This window comes from Silene latifolia, chromosome 3 (assembly GCF_048544455.1).
Source record: "Silene latifolia isolate original U9 population chromosome 3, ASM4854445v1, whole genome shotgun sequence".
NCBI lineage: Eukaryota > Viridiplantae > Streptophyta > Magnoliopsida > Caryophyllales > Caryophyllaceae > Silene > Silene latifolia.
This window is the reverse complement of record NC_133528.1, coordinates 122,358,730-122,372,445: the sequence shown is the minus strand read 5'-3', so window position 1 is coordinate 122,372,445 and position 13,716 is coordinate 122,358,730. Positions and strand designations below refer to the sequence as shown.

General features: G+C 37.2%; 1 non-coding gene across 1 annotated transcript; it reads right to left on the bottom strand.

Annotated features, from left to right (window-relative positions):
• Positions 1–11,466: 11,466 nt before the first annotated feature.
• On the bottom strand, positions 11,467–11,573 carry LOC141650014 (small nucleolar RNA R71). The gene has a single exon (XR_012546079.1). It is a non-coding gene; the product is annotated as a small nucleolar RNA R71 (small nucleolar RNA).
• Positions 11,574–13,716: the final 2,143 nt, after the last annotated feature.

The window sequence follows — 13,716 nt, the reverse complement described above, 5'->3', positions numbered from 1 at the left end:
GAGAAAGGCAAGAATGATGCCAAAGATGTAGGAATAAAGAGTATATAGAAGGATCATAGGCTTAAGAGCAAGGATGACGAGAAGGAAGTCATTGCATGAAGAAATTGCTCGGAACCAAACCAAGGGTTGCTACTTTAGCTCTGAAAGTATGCTAGATAAAACGGCGTCGAAAAATCAAATGATCTAGGCTTTTGAATCACTCCAATAGGAGTCCGGATGATAAAATGACGTCCGTTTTACAATCCGAGCTCAAACAGAGAAGCTGTCCGCCAATCCGCTCGTCCCGAGACTCAAGACGCTCGTCCCCTGAGACAAGACGCTCGTCCCCCCCCCCCCTCCCCAGGATGCTCGACTTGAAGCCTTGTGATCCGAGCATCCCGTGCTCACGACGCTCGTCTTGAGGTCTTGTGATCCGAGCGTCCCGAGACCAATCCGCTCGGATTCCTCTCCAGTACCAACCGTCCCTCGACCTAGACGCTCAAGATGAGCATATTTTCTGGAGACCACAAAAAAGGAGACTAGCATCTCCCTTCGAAGAGCATTTCCTCAACTCAACAATTAGCATTGTTATTTACTAATCTACCCTTGCTTAACCTAATGATGCACTACTATATATACTCCATTTGTAATAATGAAACCATCAAGCTTTCTTAGATTAAATCAACTTTCCTTAGATTAGATTAGGAGTAGATTAGAATAGATTATCCATTAATCTTTCCACAAAATTACACATTAATCTTTCCTTAATTATTGTTCAAGTGTATTATTGAGTAATTCAAGTTTATTATTGTGTAATTAGAAGATCATTTGGGTTTATTGGGAGATTGACAACCTTCCATCAATCATCAAGTACTTCTATTATTCTTTGCATTATTATTTTGGAATCTCCATAGGTATAATTCTCTTAATCCTTATTTTAATTATTGTTAATCTTTCTTACTTGTTCATCATGTTTTGCCTTGTTAATATGATTGACAACCTTGTTAGCATGTTAAACTTGATAATGAGTGAGTAGTCTCTTAGCTAGGGTTAATGAGGAATTAGGGGAAACCAACATGGGGATTGATTCATGCTTAATCTAATATGATTTCATAATTAATTTGCTTGCTTGTTGTGATCTCAACTTATGCACATGTTATGTTTGATGAAATGCGAGCATATGAATCCTTGCATTTTTTACCCATCACTTATCTTTTCAATGAGACTTGTAAGACATAAACCAACTCGAGTCTCATTAGACCATGCATATAGTTGGATAGGGAGGATTAAGTCGACTTGTAGGTGTTGTACAATCTAATCGATTCGGCTCCGGGACCCAAACCTTCTTAGGGATTGTAAGATATACACTAACTCGAACCCATCACAACAATAAGTGCTTGAATCTAGTAGAGAACATGTTTGTATGATCAACTCCCATGAATCCCCTATGAACCCATGATATCCTAGCACTTTTAATCATTTGTTTACATCCTTCCTTTTATTGCTTGTTTTACCTTATTGCTTGCATTAGTCTAGACACAACTACAAGCCCAAACAAATTGTGACACTAGCATAAATTGAGATAGATAGACATAGAAACCAAAACACACCGTCTCATGGATCGACCTCGACTTACCACTAACTAGTTGTTTGTTGAGAATATAAATGTGTTTGATTGGGAGACCCGACGACATGTCCCATCACCCGTCTCCCGCGTGACACTAAACCAACCTGTTCTCAGCCTACTTTCCATATGATTGAAAATATCATATGGATCGACACATGCCACCCCAGAAATAGGTGAGAATTTACACACAACCCAAATACGTCAGTTTCAATAAGTAAACATAAAACACGATGCAATATGTAAGTATACAATATGCCAATGAAATGCATAAACCATTACTATACAACACCACACCGGTACCGGGACATACCCAGCCGCACCCACAATCACATCGGTGCCAGGGAAACACCCACGACAGTACACGTCACAAATAAGTACTTGGGACACGCCCGTGGTACCGAGTTTGGAAGCCAATCGGATCCCCTACGAGACGTCGTGCCATAACCACATGGGTCCCTCCGAACTCAAGTCATTAATGGGCACATCCCTCTTGGTATGGGAAGCTCCAATAGACGACTCAAGCGTAAGACGATCTCCCAACCGCCTTATGTCTCCTCAATCAACCAAGTATCACCACCATAATTCTATCAATAATCACATATATCACAATATGCATCACAATGAATATAAATTGTAACTCTTTCACATTAACATGATTCACCAATATGACCCGAATACATGTACTCATAACCATACCGACTCTTCAAGTCGCCTGACCTCAATATCAGCCAAGATGCAACCTCCACATATTATGAGTCTAAAAATGAATGCTAACTATCATGTTATCGTGCAACTACAATGTTCATATGAGACCAACACCACTACTCAATACCATGTCACAAAGAATACCCAACAACATTATGAAGCCAACACTCATAATCCTCAAAATCATATTATAATGCAACAACGATACAATAATGACACATGCAACCATATATGCTTATTTAAACTGAGTAGGATTAACCTACCTTTTAGCATATTCTATAAGCCACTCAAAACCACCAAGTATCCATCTCATAAAACCGTCTCATCCTACATAAATTACATAATAACTATCACAAAACATTCTACAACAACTAATAATACTAATTAACCCCCTTAATTACCTCCACTTAATTAGTCAGAATCCTAATTAATTATAAGATAACCTACTAGAGAAATTAAGATTTACTGAATAAGAATAAGGGAGAAAGGTTAAGGATAAACTTACAAATGCTAACAAATGAGCAAGAACAAAAAATTGAAGATAAATCTTCAAATGTGAGAGGTAGATCTTTGTGGATAGTGTTTGTGATGTTTAGAGATATTTCTAGAGAGTAGAAGGGATAAGGTGGGAGTGTTTTTCGGGGAGGAAATTTGAAAAATAAGGATTAGAAAGTAATAGGCCACCTACCACAATCCTATGCAAAAAGCTGGACAGTGACATGGCACTCGGTCGAGTGAACCGCCACTCGGTCGAGTGACTCAACATCAGAATGTTTCATAACATTACATGTCTAACTCGGTCTTTCACTCGGTCGAGTAAGCTCTACTCGGTCGAGTACTCAGTTTACTCGACCGAGTATAGGTCTTATAAACTATGGGGTATTATAGTTCAGATGTCCATTTTTGTTTGAATGATGTTATTATGCTCTAGACTAACATCAACCAAATTAATATTATCTCTGCATTATTCTCTTGTTGACATTAAGTCAGACGTATTCAACAATACCACATATTTATCCTGAATAGTAAGAAAAACATAGGCAATTAATAATTGTATCAGAAGGCATTAGCGCCAAGAGGCTTCTACCTTCTCGATAAGTTTTGAGACTTTCCTAAGGATTGAGTTATTGACCATCAAGTGTGAACCTCCGCGGTTATAGAATAAAATAAACACCGCCACTGCAGTGGAAAATGCAAGATTTTAACAAATTTAATAATAAAACAGCGAAGTCACTAAATTATAAAACCAAAATATAAAATTGGAAAAGTTTTATACAAAATAAAATTTAAATGAATACAAGGAATCTTGAACCCTCAAAACTCACAATTACAAATGCAATAATCAAATCTAAACTACAACTTGAAGGATCAATCATTGTATGTACAACTCACACTAGCTCACCCATCGAACCCATGTATGCATTGACCTCAACTTGTTCATTCATTAAAAAAATGAATGGCATAGTCAATAGGAAGTAAAGCGAAGTTCTCCCAACCATATTACATCATAACTAAGCAATAAAGTAAGAAGCAAGTAAATAACTTACCACATGAATCACGTGAGAACCATAAATAAAGAATAAACGATAGAAGACATGAATAAGTCATTACATGCCACGAAGCTAAATCATATTTAATAACACAACTTTAATCTAATATACTCATCATGGGACATATATAACAATATGATAACAACACAATACATATACCAACATATATAAGTCATATGAGTACCAAGAGAAAGAAGAGTACATTTAACATCAATATTAAACAAAGGTCAACTCCCGCCAATCATATTGATTCTAAGAGGCTTGCATCTCACTCTGTAGTGATCAATAAGACCAAACGACATCAAAGTAAGCAAGATAGAAGAAAATTAAAATAAATGCGAAATCCTTGGAATAATGTTTTCTAATGCAACACGGTTACGTTTCGAGTATAAACTTTGCATGAGGCTCGAGGGTAACTCACATTACATACACACAAACCAAGACACAAAACTCATGGTAAATGACATGTACAAGGCAGACGGAACTAGACAAGCCTCAAACCTTTTGGTAGGGCTACGATTATTTTACACCCCTAAGTTAAACCCTGGATCCAGACTCTCGGGATGTACTTTTCTTATTTGACAAGCGATACCTAATTAGCATTCGAGACTCGAAACAAGGCACACAGACCGTAACCAAAGGTCGACTAACCCGTTACCGTAAACATGGCACACATTCCATAATCAAAGGCCCTAAGAAGGGCGACAAAACCAAGTTAAGCTAGTGATCAATGCACTGTAATACCCCTTAAATTATAGCTATGTACTCGGCCGAGTACGGCAGACTACTCGACTGAGTGGCACTCACTCGACCGAGCTTCTCCTGAGCTTATCCCCAGATTTTGGTTGTGTGTCACTCGTCCGAGTGGCTGTGCACTTGACCGAGTGCCTTCGAGCACTCGACCAAGTGTACGGGCCCAAACTTAGTTTTCGCATGTTGGGCTCTGTGTGTTGGGCCTTGCTATATATACTTTCTTTTCAGCTTTCTTCTTCATTTTTACAAAGTGCACAGCCACTTGGCCGAGTGCCTTCGAGCACTCGACCGAGTGTACGGGCCCAGACCTAGTTTTCGCGTGTTGGGCTCCGTGTGTTGGGCCTTGCTATATATACTTACTTTTTAGGTTTCTTCTTCATTTTTACAAACCCTAAACACTTTCTAACTCTCTTAAACTCTCGAAACATTTCCTATCACCCTTTATGAACATTTAACTTGGGATTTGAGGATATAGCATCATACTTCACCTTTCCTTTGCCATTTTCAAATTGCGAGTCTTTAATTATTTTTTTAATCCTTTTATTTGTTATCTAAACCTTAGAATTGGGGGAACACTACAACAAATTGTCACTTGCGCCACGAATTATGCCACGAGAATTTATAATTTGTGGCTAAATTCTGCTTAGCCACAGGAAAAACTTATTTATTATTTTGGAAAAAAATTTATGCCACGGGATAACTTTTCCCGTGGCAAAAAATCACTCGCGCCACGAATTAGGCTACACCCATGGCAAATAATCATTTTAGCCACGAGCTATGTCACACCCCTGACGAAGTTTTACTTAGCCACGAAATGTCCCATGGCAAAAACAATTTTTAGCCACGAACAAACAAACACCTGTGGCGAGTATCTTTTCCGACTTAAATTAAGATATTTTCATTTTAAGACAAACCTAAAAATTGCTTGATTATACAAAAAATACAAAATTTGAATGAAATTTAATCAAATAAAAATAATATAAAAATACATTTCAATATAAAATTTTGGAAACACTTTGATTAATTTAATTAGTATTTTTTATTGTTTTATTTACATTAATAAAATTTTGTAAAATTTTATAAACTTATATGTAAGCAAAGAAAAGTTTATCGTCTAAATTTTTTGATTTTTTTTTTACAAATCAAAATTATGTTTTGTAGGTGTTTATAAACATTGATAATTTAAAAAATTTGTTTTAATATATAATTTTGTTTAATAAAGTCGTGAATTTCTTTTACTTTTTAAATTAAAACTTTATAATCTTGAATAACAATCTTAAATGATCGTATCACATTTAAAGACATAGCATATTAAATTATATAAATAATTTATTTACCATATATCTTAGAGAAATCTAAAATTAATATATTGTCAAACCGTTTCATCCAAAATTAGATTTACAGCTTTATTTGTAAGATATTTATAGAAAAATTTGAGTTTGATATAGAATTTAACTTGTTGAGAAAAAAAAATTGGGAAATTTTTTTAGGAGTGAAAAAGAAACACAAATTAGATTAAAACATTGATTAAATAAAATAAGTGCGCTTAAAAATGGAAGTAAAAAAATGATCTCCCACAAATCAATTAAAAAAAATATATTGGAAAAATTATCAATATAAAAATTCAATATGGTGAATTTTTTTCATTTAAAATGAGCGCATAGCAGAGAAAATATAGAAATTATAATAATTTGAAGTCACAAGTGCAAATAATGTGAAATGTTTGAGAAAAGAAACGATAAATTATACAGTAACAAAGAGAAATCAGCTTAGGAAAATAAGCGATTCTGTTTGACGACGGTCTTTTTTGTGTTTTTTGGGTAAAAAGTGACTACTTTTTTGTTAATAGTGACCACTTTGGGGAGGAAAAAGACCATTAGTTATAAAAAGATGTCATTATTTTACAAAAAAATGGTCACATTTTTCATATCGCAAGTACGACGGTCATATTAAAGAATTTGCATAGAAAAATATACGAAAAAATGAGTACACGAGAAATAAAAATAAGAATGTTGATAAACTAAAGAAATAAAAAAAAATGTTAGGAAAACAAGATTAAGTTTACTTTTTGGAGAAAACGGTTTTGCTGACTTCAACAACAAAAAAATGACGTCAAAATTATAGTCGGGAGGTTAACATCAAAAATTTGATTGTTTTGGCCAAAATAATGTTCTTCTCGCAAAAATTTGTAAATCATGTAACATTTTTTTAATTAAATAGTATTAAAGGTAAATTTTGAAAGAAAAAATAAACGTAAAAGGATTCAAAGCGCTAATTATATCAACAAAGTTAACTTTCAATTTCGGTAGCACATCAAAAGAACTCTATGGTTAAGCGTGCTCAGGTGAGAGTAGTGTTGGGATGGGTGACCTTCTGGGAAGCCTCTCCGATGCAAATGAATGCATGATTGGTGAAAACATGTTAACGTTCAAATGAATCAAGTTAACTAGCAAAACAAGTACCTAGATTGTCACGGTTCCATATATGATAAAATATTCATTGTGGAAAAAAAAATTATTTTACGTTTTGTTTATTTAATTTTCATATATATTGTTTGCCACGGGAATTATTTTTGGCCACGGGAAATTTTTTTGGCCATGGGAGTTATTAGCCACGAGAGACTCCGTGGCCAAAAATTCAATAATAGTCACGTTCTTGTTTTTCCCGTGGCTATCTCTTCGCCACGGCCACTTGCGTCACGGTAGGTATTCCCGTGGCAAAATGATTTAGCCACGGAAATTTAGCACTTGTGCCACGAATTAAGCCGTGGCCCAAGTGCTCATTTGTAGTAGTGGAAATTAGGGGTTTTGTTATTTGCGTAAATTTATTGGGGGGTTTTTGGGTAGTTAGAAGGTTGTAATAAGTAATTAGATGTATTATAATGTTGTAGGACATGATTGTGATAGGAATTACTTGGCTAACTATAGGAGTAGTACTTCTAGCAATTTGGTTGCCTTTATGGAGTTTGTTAAAAGGTAGGATTTTCTTACTCGGTTTTAATAATATGAATGCTTACATATGTCACTATTGTTGTGGTTAGTACCACATGATTGTTGTGATTGCATATTAACATGTTGTTGGGTAATTGTGCAAAGGTTTGTTGAAATTGTGGGGTTTGCATTATAAAATGTAGAAGGGAAATTGTTGATGGTCTCATATTGTTGATAGATTTAAATTATAACATGATAATGGGTGATTATTGTTAGTTTTACGTTGTTGGTGGAAGTGCATTATAACATGAGAATGAGTGAGTGTTGGTACATGTGTTCTTGTATGTTGAGATTCATATTCTATGAGGAGGTTGCATATTTGGCATATTGTGTTGCATATTGTGATATATGTGATGATGGGTGGATGATGGTGGATGGTTGGCGGAGTTATTGTGTGTTGAGTTGTTGTTGAGGAGACGTAAGGCGGTTCGGGTGACCGTCTTGCGCTCGGGTCGCTCCTTGGAGTTTTCCACTCCAAGGAGGACGTGCACGTTTATGACTTTATGAGGGACTCGTATGATGTCACGATGTCTGGCAGGGGTCCGGTTAGCTCCCGGGCTTGGTACCATGGGCGAGTCTCGAGTACCTGTTTTACGGGCTGCGATCCAGGTGTTTGGTGATGGTGTTGCGATGCCGTCACCAAGTTATATATGTGTGTGTGTGTGTGTGTGTGTGTGTGTGTGTGTGTGTGTGTGTGTGTGTGTGTGTGTGTGTGTGTGTGTGTGTGTGTGTGTGTGTGCCTATGGAGTTGCGGTGGATGAAGGCTTGTGACTCATGTGTTACATTATTGTATTGCATATTCATAATCACATGTCATCTAGTGAGCATTTGTATTATTGTAACTGACGCGTGTTGATTGTATATAAATTGTTGCCTTCTTTAATTGGGTGGCATGTGATGACCCATATGATATTTTCGGTCATATGGGGAGCAGTTTGAGTACAGGTTTGGACTTGGTATCGAGCAGGACACGAGCCGAGCCTTGGACTTTGGAGTCAAGTCGAGTATTCATGAGATAGTAGATGTTGATTTTATTTGAAGATAGTAGTAGTTAAGACATTTTGTATTGTATAATTCATTTATGTAATTCACTAAACATGTATTTTAATAAAATGTTACTTAATTAGAATTTCGATTCACTGCATCGGGAAACCGAGATGGTGACATTACCGATTACCTTGGCCGGGTAAGAGGGGATGTTAAAAAGTATTATCAGAGCGACGATTTTGGAAACTGAACCAATGAACCAAAATGAACTTGGGAGTGTCTAATAAAATGAACCCGGTATAAGTACAATAGAAGGTTGGCTTTGGACGAGTAAGTGTCCTCATTCCAAAATCTCTCTTGAATTTGAACATGCTTTCATATATCATGATTAAATGTGTTTTTACATGATGAATGCAATGTATAGGGGATATCATTGTGGTGAATAATTGTGATGATTATGCATGATAGATAAACTCATGTGGATAACAAGGGATGAGTTTCCATGGATAATGATGCGGTAGCCAAGCTTGAAATAGAGTAAGGGTACTATGAGTATGGTGGATACGTTTACAAGTTTTGTGTCGTAGTCATGTGATTGCTTTGTAATTATGTGATTAGAAGCATGCAGAATAGGTGATAAGTGCATATTTTATATACTTTCATCCCCTATATTAGCTCCATTTTATTTGTTATTTAGCACTTATCATAGTGTTATGAGTTAATATTTGTTGTTCTAGTGTATTTGCTTGTCTTAACACGTTTTTGTAGGAATCTAAGCACTTAGAGGCTTTTTCCTATCATTTTGTACACCAAGTCCACTAAGCTAAACAAGATCTAATATTGGACTAGCACGGAAGTATTTGAATGGGTGTTTGCATGAAGATTTGATGGATTGAAGTGAGAATTAGAATTGAAGCCTAATGCAAAATCAAGCCCAAAATGAAGGGCCATATTAGGGTGCAAGCATTGGATACCAAGAAGCTTAGGATGCTAAGAATTTAGAGAATTACCGGATGATTAAGGAGCATTAAAGCACGAGAATTGGGATTCCTTAAGCAATTAATCAAGAATTTAAGGAGAAAACCCGGAAATCACACGACCCCGATCGGGGCTCCCAACCCCGATCGGGGATGCATGCTCCCAGGATTCTTACGTTTCTTCTCCCTCTCCTATAAATAGGAGAGGCATTACAAGGCTTAGGGCACTTCATTTTTATGTCTCATTTCCTTACATAGTCTTAAGCATTATAATCTCTCTCAATAGTTTTCATCTTTAGTTTACAACATTGTTAAGCTTGTAGTTCTTCAAACTTTTAGTTCTTAATTCATTTTCAAAAATTTGGTTAATCGTTCTTCCATACAAGTTTTATACTATTAAGGTATTTCTAGTTTATACTTTTACATTTCTATTTAGTTTATACATAGCTTATAATTAGATACTTTATTCATATTTCATTAGCATAATTTTCCTCTACATGTTATATCACCTAGTTTATATAAATCATACAATTATGTTTAGCATTTCTTACAATATAGTTTATAATTTACACCTTAATATGAGTAGTTAAATATCCTAGTCTAAGGGTTAGGGGAGCCATGCAAAATCAAATATATAATATGTTAAAATAGGTTGATAAATAATATTGTTCAATTGTTTCTATCACATGTTTGCACCATAATGTTTAATCTTTGTTTAAGGCCTTATTCATAGATTAAGTGTGTTCATTCGTTCTAAAATCCGAGAGGCATGGAACCGAATTAGACAAAGCATGTGTAGTAGGACGATCTAGTCATGGACGAGAGTTTCTCTAGTACCCGGTTTATGGTTGATACTAATGCCGCAAGGTGGGTATCTCTAAGCCTAAATAATTGACAATGTTTTTAGTACCGAATTTATCATGATCATATGTTTAGTTTTACATGTGTGACTCGAACCCCTTAGACTCCCTATTAATTATATAATTCACACCATAGTTTTTATTAGTCATCAAACAAACAAACCAAACCAAAAACGAAATCGACCTTGATAAGAATCTTTCCATAGCATTTCACAACGTAATTCCCGTTTCCTTGTGTTCGACCCCTATTGCTACATTAACTTGTTGTTTAGGGTAATTATCTTTGCATAGGTACACGACAAGCCTACCAAATTTTTGCACCGTTGCTGGGGATTCGGTTTTATTGCGTTTTGAATTGTCGATTTTTATCTTGTTTTCTTTTGTCTTGAGGAACACTTGTTGCTTGAGACCGTTACTTATCATTTCTCTAGAAATTGTTGTCTTATGCCCAGGTCCTCTCGTAAGGAAGAATTGCTTTCACTGAATTCCGATCCCGAGAGAACATTTAGGAGAAGACGACGTGTTTGGAAGGAAGTGAAAGAGGCCTCTTCTCCCGTACAAGCTGAAAGTGCTAGAAAGTCTTACTTAGACGATCTAGAAGCCCTTGAAGAGGAGGAGGTTTGAAGTTCATCATATCCACCACCACCACCATTTACTACCAAAAAGATGGTGAAACTTTCCGATCACTCAAAGCCCATCGTGGCCATACTTCCGGCCGGTATCACAACCACTCAAATGACCGCGCCGGACTTAGAGATCAAACCGGCTTTCATTAGCCTTGTGGAGAGGAAGCAATTTGGGGGAAGTCCTTTGGAGGATCCCAATTTGCATGTGCAAAATTTTTGTGACTATTGCTCCATGATCCGTCAAACGGGTGTCACTCAAGCCCAAATAAGGGAAATACTTTTCCCTTTCTCTTTGAAGGACAAGGCCAAACTTTGGATCAATAGCCTTGACCGCACCGCCATGGGAATCACCAATTGGAAGACTTTGGCTTTTGCTTTCTATCAAAAGTTTTTTCCACCGGAGAAAACTCAAACTTTGAGGAGCCAAATCATCGGATTCCATCAACAAGCACTTGAGAGCTTATATGAAGCTTGGGAGAGGTACAAAGAGCTTCAAAGACAATGCCCACATCATGGGCTAGATGATTGGTTTCTAGCAATAACATTCTACAATGGATGTTGTGCCGAGTCCCGAAGGATTCTTGATTCCGCCAACAACGGGCGGTTTGATCAAATTGACACCGATATTGCTCATACCACGATCGAATCTATGGCGGTCCATGATGCCCAATATGTCAATTCCCGAAGTGTGCCACTCAAAGGTAAAGAAGAATCCTCCGACAACTCCGTCTTGCTAGCTCAAATTGCCTTACTCCAACAACAATTGGCGGAAAGAGATGCTAAAGATTCCATTCAACAACTCAATGTCGTGTCTTCAACAAGTCAAATCGTTGTTTGTTATGGTTGTGGAGGTGCGGGTCATTATGCCGCTCATTTCCGAGCTCCTATTGAAGAGGTAAATGCTTTTCAAGCGTTTAGACAAAGTTCATATCCACTGTGTACATTTTCCAACACTTATAACCCAAATACAAAATTCCATCCGAACTTGTCTTACACTAGCAACAATGTGCTTAACCCTCAACCCCCACCACAACAAAATGCCTATGTCCCTCACCAACAAAAGTATATCCCTCCACCGGGTTATCAAAATCAACAAAGGCCCCCACAAAACAATTACCAACAAAATCCACTACAAAATGGCCAACAAAACAATCATGGAGGAGGTAAGCTTGAGGGCTTGATAGTACAAATGTAAAGGGAATTATCGGCTCAAATTCAAAATAATGATCAAGCTCATAGTACCGCGGTCAAGATGTTGGAACAACAAGTGGCTCAATTAGCCGCTTCTAACTCTCAAAGGAAGAACGGTCAACTACCTCCCCAAGGTGAGCAACCACACGAGACCGTCAATTATATCTCCTTGAGAAGTGGTACAAGCTATGATGGGCCATCCATGACTTTGGATGATGAGGTGGTTGTTAAAAAGGCCAAGATTGGGGGAAATGATAAAAAGAAGGCTAGTGAAGAGCCTCTTGTTAAGGATCGTGTGCCATTTCCTCATCGATTGTTGATGCTAAAGAGGAAGAGCAAGCTTGATGCCAAGAATGTTGAGTCCCCTATACCCAAAGGAAGTGACAAGGTGTTTGTTGAAGAAGTCTCTCCTAATGCTAAGGAGAGTGATGCTGTTTCAAAGAAGGTGAGTGTTCCCAATGAGAAAGAGAAAGTGAAAGATGTGGAGGATGCTCCTCTCAAGGAAGTTGTTCAAGTACCATTTCCCCATCGCTTAGCAAAGCACAAGGAAGAAGGTAAGTTCGGTAAGTTCATGGAAATGTGTAAGAATTGACAAGTCACCATCCCGTTTATGGAATTGCTTACCCAAGTCCCTTCTTATTCAAAGTTTATGAAGGAGATTCTCTCAAATAAGCGATGCTTCAATGAGGTTGAGACCATTGCTTTCATCGAAGAGTGTAGTGCACTCTTAGAAAATAAGTCTCCCCCGAAACTTAAGGACCCCAGTAGCTATTCTATTCCTTGCACTATAGGCACATATACCGTTGATAAGGCCCTTTGCGACCTAGGTGCTAGTGTGAGTGTCATACCCTACTCCCTTTGTGAAAAACTTAACATGGGTGCTTTAAAATGCACGAGTATCACATTGCAAATGGCGGACCGTTCTTTAAAGCGACCCTTATGTGTCTTAGAAGATGTACCCGTCAAAGTTGGCAAGTTTTCATACCCGTTGACTTCCTCATACTTGATATGGCCGAGGACTCGCAAACCCCAATTATATTGGGTAGGCCATTTTTACGCACCGCGGGTGCGCTAATTGATGTGAAAAACAGGAGGTTGACGTTGGAAATGGGTGATAACTGGGTTTCCTTTAGCAAAAACAACACCATTAGAAGCCCAATGTTACAAGAGTCTTGTTATTTATTTAGCACTGTGGACTCTTCTCTTGCCTCTACTACACTTGGCTCCTTACTAATAGATTCGTTGGAGGACGGTATTGGTGTTGGTTGTTTTGTAGGTGACGATGCTAAGGGCACTAATGCTAAGAGTGCCAAAAAGAAAGGGAAATTTTATTTGAAAAATTTCAAATGGTTGCGGAATGCAAAAGGAGCTATGAAATGGAGCTTGGTTGGTGGCAAGCTCAATGACGAAACTTGAATCAAATAGCTTCTTACGTCGTGTGGGACGTTAAACCAGTGCTTCTTGGGAGGCA